Genomic DNA, 16,440 nt, shown 5'->3' on the forward strand with positions numbered 1-16,440 from the left:
AAATAATGATAGGAAATAAAAGCCCGGGAATATCGTATCAATTGGGAGATACATACTCAGTATGCAGGCGCTACACGAATGTTGATACATTGAAATGGAAGGTTCACCATTGGGAATCTGATATCATCTCTCTTTTGTCGTAAACTTTTCTTTTCAACCGACCCTTATTGTCAATAACTAGATGTAAACAAGCTTTGCTGTCCCAATGCAAAACATATGACAAAGATAAAAAAAATATAGTTGAACCACTTCCCGTCAGCACAACACGAAATCATTTACATTACAAAAGTCTCACAAAACAATATAAAACAACATAACAATTGAAAATGAAAATAATAACACCGAACAATACAAATAATGAATACGGCGTTTGTAGGCCTAATACAAAAAAACAAAAAAAACATGAAATAGACTTTACCTAAAAGAAGTAGTGTTCTTAGTTTTATAAAGTTCTACCCGTAAAAATTGAAATCACAAAATTACTGAACTCAGCGGAAAATAAAAAAAAACGGAAAGTCCCTAATCAAATCAAAGGCTCAAACACATCAAACGAATAGAAAAAAACCTGTCCTATTACTGACTTGGTACAGGCATTATTGAATAAATAAATAGTCTAAAAGTATATTACCTTGTGTTGATGTACATCTTCATGGAAAGGATGTTGTGAATACATACCATGTCACGTCTGGAAACCTACTGCCTTCTAATTCATTAGCACATTTTTGTTATTGAATATATTATAAATGGTAGGTTATGATAGAAACTTTGAACTTATGTAAGAAAACTCCCGGTGTTAATAATGTCATGTAGCAATTATCTGTTGATTTGTACCAAACCATATCTCTTCATATAACTCTGTCGAAAATAAACGCAGTATCCCTAAAACGCGAGAAAGGCGAATACAAAATCTAGAACATAATCCGCACATAAAAACTACAGTGCCGATTTGGTGCAGATTTTACCGCAATACATTGATGGATTGACATTTTAAAGTCTAGTGGAAATAGGTCATGTCATTAGGATGGGAACGTGCTAACTTTATATTAATATAACTTTGCTCTCCGCTAGACGATCATGGTGAGACATGTTCAGCATAATAGTTCATCAGGAAATAGTCCATAAGAAGACATTTTACCCTACCCGGACAGAATCAGAGTCGACAAGTCTTTGTTCATATAACACTCTTGAAAATACACAGATTATCCCTAAACGGCAAAATGGCAATTACCAAAACTTAATGTTAGTCCGCTGGAGACACTACAGTGCCTATTTGGTTCAGAATTCATCGCAATACATTTATTGATTGACATTTGAAGTTCAATTGAAACATGTCATGATATCAGTACGAGATAAAGAAAGACAACAGTAGTATACCGATGTTTAAACTTATAAATCTACAGAAAAAAACATATCCGGGTCACAAACCAAAACCGGGGGAAACTCATTAAATATAAGAGGAAAATGACGACACAACATTAAAATGTAACACACACAGAAACGAACTAAGCGTTAGACAAAATCCGACGAGAATAAAAAATATAACATCAAAACTAAATACATGAATTCGAGATAAAAAAAGTACCGTGACACGTCTTATAATAATGTGAATTCACACTCAAATATAAAAGGAAACAAACGACACTAAAGAAAAACAACGTTAAAATGTAACACACACAGAAACGAACTATAATATAACAATGACCATATTCCTGACTTGGTACAGGAGAACGTGTTAATCTTATTGAAATATAACCTCGCTCAATAGCAGACGATCACGATGAGGCAGATCTAACGTAAAAAATCATAATGTTATTCTCCATAGGAATAAAATTGAGAATGGAAATGGGGAATATGTCAAAGAGACAACAACCCGACCATAGAACATACATATTACCCTACCCGGAGAGAATCAGAGTGGACCAGTGTTTGTTCATATAAAACAGTTGAAAATTATCGGGTTATCCGTAAAAGACAAAAAAAAATGACATTACTAAAACTAGACGTTCGTCCGTTGACGAACCTACAATGCCTATATGGTGCAGACTTTATTGCTAAAAATTGATGGATAGGCATTTAAAGAAACAATCTTGCTATTAAGACGAGAACATGCTAATTTTATATCGATTAGTCTTAGTTGAAAATAAACAGGTTATCCCTAAAAGGGAAAATGACAATTTCTAAAACTAGACGTAAGTCTGTTGGCGAAACCACAGTACCTTTTTGATGCACATTTTATCGCAAAACATTGTCGGACTTGCATTTACAGTACCATGGAAACAGTACAAAATAGGCTAATTTTACTTTAGTATAAACTTGCTCTACATAAAGACAACAGTAGTATACCGATATACAATAGACAAACACGATTAGCCAGGTGTGACGTAATAGTTCATAATGTAATAGTCCATGGGAAGACATGTCACCATACACGGACAGAATCAGAGTGAAACAGTATGTGTTCTAATTCACAAATGTAGCGTTCCTACCGAACAAACAGTAAAGGCAAATGTTCAAGGACCACCCTGTCAATAAGATCATAATTGAAGGCAAACAAAAGGTACTTCTAGATTCTCTTTCATTATCAATGCTCTTACTCAAATATTTGAAAACCAGGTTATAAGATAAGATAAGATAAGATAAGATACATTTTATTTTCCAAATAAGTCCTCAAGGGACATATACACATAACATATATAATTGATACAACATACAGTATTTTACATAACATTGTAAAATAAACTATTGAAATAGTCAAACAGGTATTATTTGTTAAATAAAAAAGTATTTGAGAGTTGCTACTCCAGAGATGTGGCAAACCCCATCCATTTATTTACTTTTTTTTCTCACTTGATTTTATAATATTTTGCTGAAAATGTATAAATATAAAATAAATGATTGTTTAGCTGCAACAGACACCAAGGGACGATGCTCTAGGATTGTGATCTTACGAGCTCTAACAACCCTCCTCGTATCTGATGCAGAAAAACAAACACAAATGGAAAAAGTTCATGTTATTCACAGCAAATAACATATACTGCATTAAACAGGTATTGAGAATAGTGTAGGTTTCCCTACTGCAACATAAACCAAAGGGAGTACTCAAGGAGCTGTGGTATTTACACAATCCTTCTCATGTCTGAAGCAGACAAGAAAGCCACATAATTAAAAAAAAATCGAAATACATTTACATGCAGTAGTGAGAATAGACTTATCTTCTGTGTTCATAAGCCATATCAGTTTATCTCTTGCGTTAAGAGTTAAAAAGTTGGGGCAACTTTTAGTTATCTCTTGAAATAGATGATTGCGGTCATCATTAAATTTAACACATTGAAATAAAAAAATGATATTCATCCTCCACATCTTCGGAGTTACAACGAGTATAAGTACTGTCATTTAGGAGAGTACCCTGATACCTTCCGGACTCAATTCTTAAGTGGTGTGATGAAATTCTGGGCTTTGTTAAGCTTCGTCTCTTTTCAAAATTCCCAAATAATGAAAAGATATTTTTCTCTTCCAAAAACTGATTTAAGGTAGCACAATACAAAGATTTTTTCATTCCCAATCAGACAACTTCAAATTGATATAATTCATTTCATCCTTCTTTATATTTTATAAATAAGGTACCAAAAGAAAGAAGAAAAATTAATCTTTCAAAATGTGATAATTTCATTATGACATAATTATTACATAATTAATTGTTATGTAATTAGTTGCTATATTGTGATGTCCACACTTGAATGAATTTAGCATCTTCCTCGATGCTGTTCGACTTTGTTAAGCTTCGTCTCTGTGCTTGTTTCGGCTTTCAAACTTTTGTATCTGGACATCACTAGTAAATCTTGTGTGTATAAAATGCACTTCTGGCGTATTAAAATTTTCAACTTGTTGCCTTTTGTTGGCTGTTGTTCGTGTGTTTCTTTGTCAATTGTATTCTCCAATTTATTTATATTGTAGTCCTGTAGTGTTGAGTTGTCATCTTAATGTTATATTTCACATGGCTATAAAAAGGGGAGGTTTGGCATGCCACAAAACCAGGTTCAACCCGCCATTTTTTTTTTAAATGTCCTGTACCAAGTCAGGAATATGGCCATTGTTATATTATAGTTCGTTTCTGTATGTGTTACATTTTAACGTTGCGTCGTTTGTTTTCTCCAATTGTTGAGTGTAAATTCACATTGCGATAAGACGTGTCACGGTACTTTTCTATCCCAAATTCATGTATTTGGTTTTGATGTTATATTTGTTATTCTCGTGGGATTTTGTCTGTTGCTTGATCCGTTTCTCTGTGTGTTAAATTGTAGTGTTGTGTCGTTGTTCTCCTCTTATATTTAATGTGTTTCCCTCAGTTTTAGTTTGTTACCCCGATTTTGTTTTTTGTCCATGGATTTATGAGTTTGAACATCGGTATACTACTGTTGCCTTTATTCCTCATAGCATCCAAAAATATTTTATAGATTCTTGTACAACACAGCTTGACCTCCAAAACCTCCAAAACCGTGTCATTTTCTAAAGTTTCTAAGCAAATTGCAGATCAAAAGCCCAACATCAATGAACATCTAAAACGAATAGATAACAGTTGTCATATTCATGACTTGGAACGTAATCTAATGTCACTACCAATCATATTTCAACATGTAACTAGCAATATTAGGGTTGCCACAAGAAATTCTTACTCATCTGGAATTGCACCCGAAATTAACCCTAGTCGATGACGTGTATACGTCAATGCCGTAGCAATGAACGAATAATATACCCAATACACACATTACGTAAAAGACAACACACAATATGCTATATCAAAACACGTGGTTTTTTTTATATTGATTCAAACTCTTACTTTTTCAGGACTCAATATGTGAATGAATCAAACAGAAATATGAGATATGTGAGAATTCCGAAAGACTCCCAAGCAATAAAATGTTTAAATTTTTTGTTGAACCTTTTTCTCTTGGAATATATACTGAATTTACTTACATACAAAAATGGGTGAGAAATACCGCTATATGCGGTAAAGAAAAAAATGTGTGGCATCGATTTTTTTCACGTGAGGTACTAATTGAAAATCGTCATCACAATTATATTGATATACGGCACTTCTTTTAAAATGTTTTTGACTTCCTTTCTCTCAATCAGGAGAAAACTCTTTTTTGATTCACATTTATATTACAATATATCACATCGGTGCTCAACTCCATGTGTTTTTTCCACAATAGAGGTGATTTTCCGCTAATGGATTTAATTAGAACGGCAATAAAACAACAACTATGTTGCTATTATATGTTCAGATACACAAATTATACAAAGGTTTATAGGCATAACATTTAGCGCAGTTTGGAATTCAGAATATTGTTTAACTGATAATTTCGTGCGAAACCTGAAATTCATTCCTATTTCTAACCCAAATGGATTTCATCGGATTTCATCGATTTTTTGGGGGGCATCAATGTAGTGTTTAGTAACAGAACAATATTGCTTTTTAGTGATCTATTGATGTCACTGAGTGACTGTCTTTGTTATAAATATAAACAAAAATGTCTCTGAACTTATTGGGCAAATGTTACAAAACTATTTTTTCAACTGCAAATTTTGTAACTTATTTTACTGCGATAACCGATTAATGAAATCATTAAAAGAGAGATGAAAGATACTAGAGGAATAGTCAAACTCATAATTCGAAAATAAACTGACAACGCCATTTCAAAAAATGAAAAAGACAAACAGACAAATAAAAGTACACAAAAAGCAACATAGAAAAATAAAGACTGAGCAACATGTACACTAACCCTACAAAAAACTGGGAGGAGATCTCAGGTAAGTTTGACAGCAATACATAAAAATACATAACAACATGGGTATCAGTAGGATCCATATATAACGGAGATAGCTGTATATTTTTATGAAAATCCAAATTAATTTGAAAAAGAATTAAACACATTTAAAGTTGACTATCTGAAATTAATCTTGACTGAAAATTCTAGCTTTTTTTTTTTTACCAATTATCAATTAAATCCTTAATTTTGGCAGCAATACACAAAACAAACAAACTACCGAACAACCTGATATTCTTTTAGATCAATGTATAAATGAGATAGCTGTATAGTTTTATAAAAATCCAAGTTTATTTGAAGAATTTCTAGAAAAAGTTAAAGATGACTATCTGATTTAATCAAAACTGAAAATCTTGCGTTTCTACCTATAAACTAAATCCTTTAATTTTACAACAATGAACCGAACTACAAAATTTCCTGGAATTGGTAATATCAATATATAACTGAGTAAAATGAGCTGATTCAGACAAGTCAAGACTTAATTTGAAGGCAAATACTGAGTATATACAGGTCGATACTGATTCGAGACTGTTCGAACCTTTGTCGATACCATTTTAGACTACACCTAGATTATCAAGTACTGAATGAGACTTATTTAGTCAAGACGAGACGAAAGTTAAGTACATTTACGTACAGATATGTACTATCGAGATATTGTCTAGTCTATCGAGTAAAATATATGCTTCATCTTATTGGTTGGGCACAACATATGGTCTTTGCAGACTCTGAGCTGTTTTTAATGTCAGTATGTCAAATTTGAATCAATCAGATGAACAAAAAATCAATCGGTCTTCCTTGGAATTTTCAACATATGCAGAACACCATTTTTTTATTAGCTATCACGGACCTGAGATGTCTATTGGTCCATCTATATTTTTCAATGTTTGGCTTTTCGTTTAACATTTGTATATATATACAGAATATTCACAAACAAGAACTTACCAACACAGAAATTCTACAAATAGGTGCATATGACCGAACAGAAAGTAGATCCCTTATTGGAGAAATTACCATTGAAAAAGGATGTTTACCCTCTTTATCTGATGTCTTCAGAAATCGTTGATAGTAGAAAGGGTAAAATTATATAAGATAAAAATAGGCACAAAGAATGATTTTTAAAAAGTTAAATAGCATAAAAAAAGTTATTGACACACAAGCACGCCTAAGTACTGTATCTGCTGATATCAGGCCTGCACAAATTTCATTCACAGACCACCAGGCTATTTCGCTTAAATTAGACATTTATGCAAATAATCGGGGTAAAGGATATTTTAAAATGAATAACAGTATATTGACTGATACTCAGTACAATAAACTAATAAATAAGTTAATTGAAAAGTATGAGCAAAATTTTAATCTTACAAATGTCCTAAATCAGTGGGACCTGCTAAAAACTGACATAAGAGAGTCTACTATCCAATACTGTAAATCAAAAGCCAGAGAAAGGAAAAATAATATTTTAATAATGGAAAATAAACTAAATCTTTTAAATGAGAGATTAGACAAATTACCTGATAGGAAAAATAATGAACTTTTTAATCAAATAAAAAATTTAGAAAAAGATTTAGAAGAGATATACTCTTTAAAAGCCAAAGGAGCCCAAGTTAGATCAAGAATAAAATGGGTAGAGGAAGGGGAAAAAAATACTAAGTACTTTTTATCTCTAGAAAAAAACAGACAGGCTAAAAAATCTATTAATAAATTAATGACCAAAACCGGTGAGGTTACTGTTGATCAAAGTGAAATTTTAGATGTAAGTAAAGAGTATTATAAATCTCTGTACAAAAGTACATGTCCCGAAACTGAAATTTTAAAGACATACATAGAAAATACCCCCATTGATCATTCTTTAACTCCTTGTGAAAGCAAACAAGTGGATGGTAAATTAACTTTAGAAGAGCTAACATCTTCTATTTATAATATGAAACTAAACAAGACTCCAGGCAAAGATGGCTTAACAGTTGAGTTTTATCGACAATTTTGGCCAAATTTAAAACATATTGTATTGAATGTTTCTAATACATGTTATGATAATGAAACTTTATCTGAGACCCAAAAGATTGGGATAATATCATTGATTTTTAAAAAAAAAGACCCTTTGTCCTTAGATAATTACCGTCCAATTACTTTATTGAATACTGATGTAAAGCTTATTACATATACTTTAGCACAAAGACTAAAAAAAATCTTACCCCTAATTATACATAGAGATCAAAATGGTTATGTTAAAAATCGATATATAGGATTTAACGTACGCCAAATTCAAGATATTATAGATTATGCTGAAAACTTTAATATTGATGGAGCTATACTATTCATTGACTTTTCTAAAGCGTTCGATTCACTCGAATGGGACTTTATGCTGGAATCATTAAAAAAATTTGGATTTAATAAGTCTTTTCAAAAGTGGGTCAAAACACTTTACCATGATATAAAAGGATGTATTTTAAATAACGGGTGGATTTCTGAAACCTTCGGGATTCAACGGGGAATTCGACAAGGATGCCCTTTAAGCGCGTTATTGTTTGTTTTATCAGTTGAAATACTGGCTTGTAGGATAAGGGATAATAATGATCTGAAAGGGATACAAATAAAAATTGATAAAAATCCTCACAGCCTAAAAATCTCACAGCTAGCAGATGATACAACTCTCTTTCTAAGATCTAAAAATGAAATAAAAAATGCACTTAATTTAATAGAAACTTTTGGATCTTTTTCAGGGCTTAAACTTAATAGAAATAAAACAGAAGGTATATGGTTAGGTAAACTAAAACACTGCAAAGACAAATTTGAAAGTATCAATTGGAAAGATACGGTGAAAAGTCTTGGCATTTATTTTGGCCTGAACAAAAAAGAATGTGAAACAATAAATATAGAAAGACAGTTTGAAAAATCAGAAAGGATACTAAATGATTGGAAGAAAAGAAAATTGAGTATGATAGGAAAAATAACTATAATTAAAACACTAGTTATTCCCAATATAACATACGTTGCTTCATTGATAAATCTAAGCAGTGAAATTATTAGTCAATTTAAAAAAATCTTATTTAATTTTTTATGGGAGGGTGGTAGCGAGAAAGTTAAACGCTCAGTGTTAAGAAAAGATTATATTGAAGGGGGATTAAAAATGACAGATATTGACGCATACATTGAGGCTATTAAAATAAATTGGGTTAAAAGATTAACTGATGAAACTTGTGCTAACTGGAAAATCATACCTACTTTTTATTTTAGAGAGTTTGGGGAAAATAATTTAATATTTAAAATGAATCTTAATACTCATAAGTCACTAGAAAACCTTAAAAACTTACCTACATTTTACTTTGAAATTTTGAAATGTTGGATTAAAAATGGAGGTGGAAAGACGAAAGTACCTGATAATTATAGAGATATAAGAAAGCAAGTTATTTGGGGAAACCAATATATAAAAACAGGTGGTAAAAGTTTATATTATAGTAATTGGGTAAAGGAAAACATCATTTTTGTAAATGATGTAATTGATGATAAAGGAGAAATTTCTCATAAAATATTAGATAAACTTAAAAAGAAACAAAATTGGATTTCCGAAATATGTTCCCTTCGGAAAGCTTTACCCAAAAGTTGGATCCAAAAATTAAAGAGCAATATATCAAAACATACTAAAATCAACATTACACAAGACATTAAAATGTTAAGTAATGGATTGTATTACGATCTAGACAAAATTAAGTTTAAAGAAATTTATAATATTATTATCAGGTCAAATAAAGAGCTTCCAGTAGGTTTTTGCTCATGGAAAAACCAACTATCAGGTGAAAAGGTTATATATTTCATTAAGAAAAATTTATCTTTCACCTTTCTTTTTTTAAAAGATAATAGATTAAAAATGTTTAGATGGAAATTACTGCATAATAATTTAGCTATTAACCATAATTTGTATCGCTGGAAGGTAGTTAATAGTGAAAACTGTGAACTATGTTCTAAATCTGATAGCTATAATCATTTTTTCTTTGAATGCACATGGGTAAAAAATTATTGGACATTTCTACACAAAATATTTATGTATCTTAATATTGGGCAACATGTTTTTTGTCTACAAAATCTTGTAGTAGGGTACAAAATTGAAGATGTGGATTATCATGTACTTAATCATATTATAACAATTGTTTGCTTTGTGATTTATAAATGTTTTTATTTATCCGAAAAGAGAACCAAATATGTGAATATGATGTCAGTCCTAAAAAACGAAATTGATACACAAATTTTATATCATCCGGAAAATTCCTTTTTGAGAAAATTTCAAAGAAAAATTTTAGAAAATTGATTCTTTGGCTGTCATATTTATAGTTGATTGACCTACATTTTTGAGAATCACAAAAATGTCATTGAAATAAAAAGAAGACAAATTTCTAACGAAATTGCCTTTTACTTTTTTTGTTTGATTATCATATATAGTATATCATTCAATGTTTAGCGTACTTGAAAGATAAGACACTATCTAAAAACTACCATAATTCAATTATACTGACCTCTTAATCCGATCGAAACCATGCTCTTTCACTTTCGATTAATCCAAAACTAAAAGCTAAACAAAAGACGGTCAAAGTTCCGTTTTTCTTTTCATTGTGAAGTAAAGTAGACAGCTATTACTCTGTTAATTGTAACTAACACGCAATACTACATGTATGTAAAATTATAAAAAGTTTACCAATAAAATCCCCTGGTTTTATTGGTAATTAACCATACAGGGCAGAACCTTAATGCCATTGTTGTAACATTAAGGAGATTTGTTAACAACTATTATAGTAAAATAAAGTATCTGAAGTTGAAAAAAAAAAAAAAAAAAAAAAAGTTATTGACATTGAATATATAATAAGTAGATGTGGTATACTTTCCAATGAGACAGTTTTCTAACTATTGCTTTTTTCTCTTTTTTGTTTTTTTTTACTATAATCTATTATACTATGATATAAGTTCTTATACGTTGATCAACAACAACTATCATCAAGACAAATTCTACAAACAATAAAATATAGTCATGATAATAGAGGTGACTTCTCTTGAATTGGCGATTTTTCAAATACGTTTTTCTCTTGTCATAACCGACATCAGATATTAATAAAACATCTGTTTATATAATAATGGTAAACACAGTAAGATCTACAAATTAATAAAATTCACGGACGTTTTGACTTGAATTATCAAAGGAGTCACTGTTTTAAATGACAAGTTTTTAACCAGTTATGGCGTTCTTACCTGCTTGCTACGTATCAATAAGACTGAAATTTAAATAGAAAATTAACAACAAACACAAGATCTGTAGATAATTAAATATTATTAAACGAAATTTGTATTTGGTATTCTACAGGAAATGATTTCCTTAAAAAACGATTTAACCCATTCTTCTATTTTATTTATATTATTTCTGAATATATGTACACGTGCTAGGCTTGTATAATATATCGTTAATACGTGACTATTTGACCCACACAACTACCAATCATAGCAAATATTCTTGTTAAATTGATTTTTTTTAAAATTTAATTATCAGTGTATCTATATTCATTATATTCTGTACAGGGATACATGAATGGTAGCAGACTGTTAATTCTGTGACAAAGAAAACAGACACTTAACATTGAAATAGACAACCTCAACGTGGTTGTATCTAAATGTATCGAATTTTAGTTTTTGTCCAGAAGAAAATTTACACAAAAATGCAAATACATCTTTATAAAACTTTTAATTAAAAACATTCAAATCAAAGGTAACTATCAGAACTAGGCTTTTTCCGTCAACTATAAATATGACATATGATTTCAGAAAAAAACATAAAAATGTGAACGTTTACAAACGACAAGTCCGTGCCTACGATTCAATTTGATGACATGGCGTTTCAGGCCAGGAGGATAGCTACAAAAAGAACGAAAGTCTATAGCAAATTGATTTTCAAGCATTCGTTTTTACCAATAAGATAAGATTGAGGACTTACAAAGACAAGCACAATATTGATCACTAAGACGTGCTCAATTATTTGAAAAATGTTGAAAACAAAATTGGAATTATAATTTGCATCAAGTAGTTTGATTTTACAATAATCATTAATCTTTTTATTAATTTAAACAGCTGCACTATATTTTATAACACAAAACAAAGTAGAAATGTCCAATAGTCGGGGACTTAAGTAAAACTACTTTTTTTAAAGTATGCTCGCCTGATAACATTATTATAGTTTCAAGTATTTCAATTATTGTATTTGCTAATCATGATATCAGCAGATAAATTAAATCAATTTTTGTTACTAGATATAATTATCATATGGCACATTGAAATTCTTCTGTAAGGTTCATACACAGCAATCTCAGATTGCGACAAAGCTACAAAATAAAATCAAAAGGTCTAGTGGTATATTGACTGTATGTCAATTAGTTGAATATCGATAGATTGTAATGTATCAATAGAAAAAGTTTGTATGTGCTTGATATTCAGATAAGATTACAAATTATTTAAAATATTAAATTGATAATAAGTTATAATGGCTATCTGACAGAGATACAATTCAGTTTTTGTTTTCTATTAAATTAGTTTTTGTAAGTTAATTGCTGTACTTGCATTCCATATCATGGGAAAATACTGATTGATTATTGAGTGTTTACCGTCTATTGAATGTCAACTAAATATTTGTCCTATACGCATAAGCTATTGTTTTCGATTAATACTATTTCATTTCTGCTGATATGATTATATTTTTTAACAGCTGTTACAACAACAATTGAACTTTTACGAGCGCGTCCTTTTCTGTTCTTTTAAAATTTGACAAAACATTTGCTGTATGATATCATTTAATATCGTTTAGGCATTACAAAAGTAGATGTGTTCAATTTGTATTTGTTTGTCTTTTCACCGTTTTTACTTTTTCCCATCGTATTGCAGGTCCTTCATTGACGTATTATTTGTGACTACCCTTTGGTATTTACATTTTTTTTTTAATCTCCTATCGAGAGCTAAAGTTGTCGTCATTTTCCAAGGAAAAATATAGTTTGTTGTCATTCTCTAAGGAATAATATAGTTTGTTGGCATTCTCTAAGGAAATATATAGTTTGTCGTCATTTCTCAACAAAAACTATTTTGTTCGTCTAAATAGATATACTTACCTTAAACAATTCCACAAAATAAGACGAATCTTACTAACCTTAAACGAAACACCAGTTTGCCATATCTAACCTCGGTTGCATGAGCAGACTTAATCACAATTGCACTATCGTTGCAGTAAAAAGGGTAATGAATAACAGTCTCATTATCTACTTGAAATTGGAAAATTATTACACCTTTACAAATTTTAAAATATGACTCTTATTCTTCGGCTTGCCCTTTTAAATATTTGATGGTAAGGGCATATATATAAGTCAGATTAGCCTTAATTTTATTTAGTTTATTTCAGCTTTATTGAAATGTAGTTTTTTTCATGAAATCAACATCTAAAAATTAGGAGAAAGGATAGCATGTTTTCTTGATTTTATCATGTTTTGTAAAACAAAAAATGAAAACACAGTTCCAAGGAAAACAATCCTCGATAAGAGTACATTCTGTACTTGCCTGTTGAATGCTTTTGTCAGACCCCTTGAATCTTGTTCAAATGTTCTTTTTATATTCCCAACCTATGATGAAATATTAGCCTTGAAGGAAACATAGTTCCTCAAACCTTCTGAGGGATGCTTCGCTAAATGGATATCTCGTTTACTTGATTACGATATTGGATATTTTTTTTAATTTACGTTCCTTTTTTTCATATCCATTTTACAAAATAATAAATTCAATTTTTGTAATGGTTTTATTTAGAAAGAAGACATTTATTCGACTAGTCAACAAATTCGCAATATCTCATCAATGTCCAAAATGAAAACATTGAAAGACGATCAGCAACTGGGCTACTAGACGTCCACTGGGATACATTTAGCAAGTCTGGAGAAAATGATATATTCAGGTCACCTAATATCCAATTCCGTGATTGTTCGTTTGTCAATATCTGAAAATAGCAGAATAAATATTCGTAAGGCTGAAAAAGAGTGGATTTTGTGTCCCTTCAGCTCACATTACGAAATGGATAAATCACGGAAAGTGTGTGATTATCCACAAAAATAAAAATGAAAAAGGAGGAAAGGTTTTAAATGAAATACAAAATATTACATCGTATTATGAAAGTTATTCAGGCTATTAAAAACATTAAAAAACTAGCCTTTTTTTAGCATGAATTCATATGTTTAAGCTTTGAATAGTTACGTAACATATTGGTCGACATTGCAAAAGGTCATGACTTTCTCAGAAAGTTTACGACGTCTTAAGACGTAATCTGTTGGATATATGCTAGTCGATATTTTGGTCTGAGAAATATGATTTATTCATTTGTCGATATATGCTATAAAATAGATTAGATGACAGATCCTGCCTGTACTCACATTGCAGTTCTACGTGTTTTCATCACTTTGTTATTTTTTGTTTGTGCTTTATTTCCTCCTGACGCGTCAATATAAACATAACAATATATGGTATTATTACCAATGATATAAGTCTCCGACAAATGACACCAAAGTTAACAGCTAAATAGAAAATGAAAACGGGGAATGTGTCTAAAAAAGACAACAACCAAATAAAGAAAAAAGAAAAAAGACGAAGTCCATCATTGGGTCTTTAACACAGAACAAACACAGCCTTAATCATGTTAAGTGGGCTTCAACTAGCCCCTTAAAATTGATGCAAGAAATTCCTGATTTGGGAAGGCAAAAAATGCAGCATTGTTGAAAATATTTCGTGAGATAGCCACCCATAATACATCTAGCCAATGCAATTTGGAACTAACAAACACATACCAATACGCATAGTAACTATTGGTCACCATACTGCGTAAAACAATGAGCAAAATAAATACCGCATGAAAAGTTGTAAAATGCCCCAAAATATGAAGGGATACTTCCATACTCGCAAACATACTTTACATAGTAGTATCTGGATATATACTGTCCAAGGCAGGAACCTGTCAAGATATTGAATAGTTGTCGTAAAATGTTGATTGTCATAAACGTTATTCATTGTTTTGTATATGCAACTGGCTGTTGGTTTTCTTTTTTGAATTCTTTCAAATCTTGTCATGTCGCGGCACTTACATGTATATAAAAACTATTTGGTTTTGCTTTTAGCTATTGTTAAAGGATGCACGGTAATCGATAGTTGATTAAATCATCTGAAATTGATATTTGATAAATAGTTTCCTCATTGGCAATCAAATCCAGACATAATTTCATATAAATTGATCCAATATCCACCCATTTAGATGCGAATCATATCTCTGGCCTAGATCAATTTCTATGAACAAAGTGTGAAAATAAATACAATGTATCATTCATTACAAATTATCATCCTCAAGCAGAAAAACTTCAAAAAGTATTCAAGAAATACTGGCATCTTATTAAAACGGATTCTACAATAGGTGCTAAATTTCATAAAAACCTATCAATAGGTTTCAAAAGAAACAGAAACATTGGTGAATAAGTTAAACGAGCTATAATATAATTTATATAAACCTCACAGTTCTCCTAAACCTTAACTGTGCGAAACTAATTAATGACCATCATGTAAACAACACATGTAAACTTATATTCTTATGAGGACGAATTCGTACTATGAAACGCTTGATTAATTAATTCAACATTGGTTTAAAAGTTAAGAAAAACAAAAAACAAATCAAAAAGTGTAATTATTAAAAATACAATTCAAAAACTGTTCAAAATATTAAAAAGAAAAGAAATAAATTAAAATAAAATAGTAATAAAAACGAAATAAATTAAAAATCAAAACTAAAGAAATCAAAACAAAAACAATAGCGGTGGTCTCTGATGAAGGTTTTCCCTGGAATAAAAACGTTTCTGAAATAACCCGAAACATTGTGTACATAGCACAATATCAATGTAAGGCCAGAGCTATGATTCGCATCTAAATGGGTGGATATTGAATCAATTTCTATGAAATTATGGACACTTAATGTTTTATTCTTTTTAATAACAAATAAATATTCTTTATTCTTAAAGATTGCTTGTTACAACTTTACTTCATTGTCTAAGCTTCAATAAAGTATCCCATGTGAAATACTTTCTGAGTATCCAGGAAAATACACAGAATATAATAAAAAATAAACATTTTCCATCTTCTATATTAATTTTTTAACCATGAAAAATACATGTTGAGATACTGTTTTGTTCTCATTTATAACCCTTCGTAGCTCCTTTATAAACATAGCAAACACATCTAAAAATTTCAGTTTTTGCTCGGATACATAATACGACTATTAAATGCAAAAACCTATAATTGTCAAGAAATAATTAAAACAGTTATACCCTTTATCTGATATTTTGTATCCAAATACTTTATGTTTTGCTAATATCTTGTTTTGAAAATTCATTTTTGCTTTCTCTTAATTGGATACATTATGTTTAATCGTTACTTAGATTATTTGTATCTTTGATAAATCTTAGGGTGTAGATTAAATATAGTTTGGGTGTAAAAAATAAAATATTCTATTGAATCATGTTTTAAATTATCAAATAGTTTTGCAAGGTTTTAAATGTCATACCTACATAAA

Source organism: Mytilus edulis, chromosome 6 (assembly GCF_963676685.1).
Source record: "Mytilus edulis chromosome 6, xbMytEdul2.2, whole genome shotgun sequence".
In the NCBI taxonomy this organism is placed as follows: domain Eukaryota; kingdom Metazoa; phylum Mollusca; class Bivalvia; order Mytilida; family Mytilidae; genus Mytilus; species Mytilus edulis.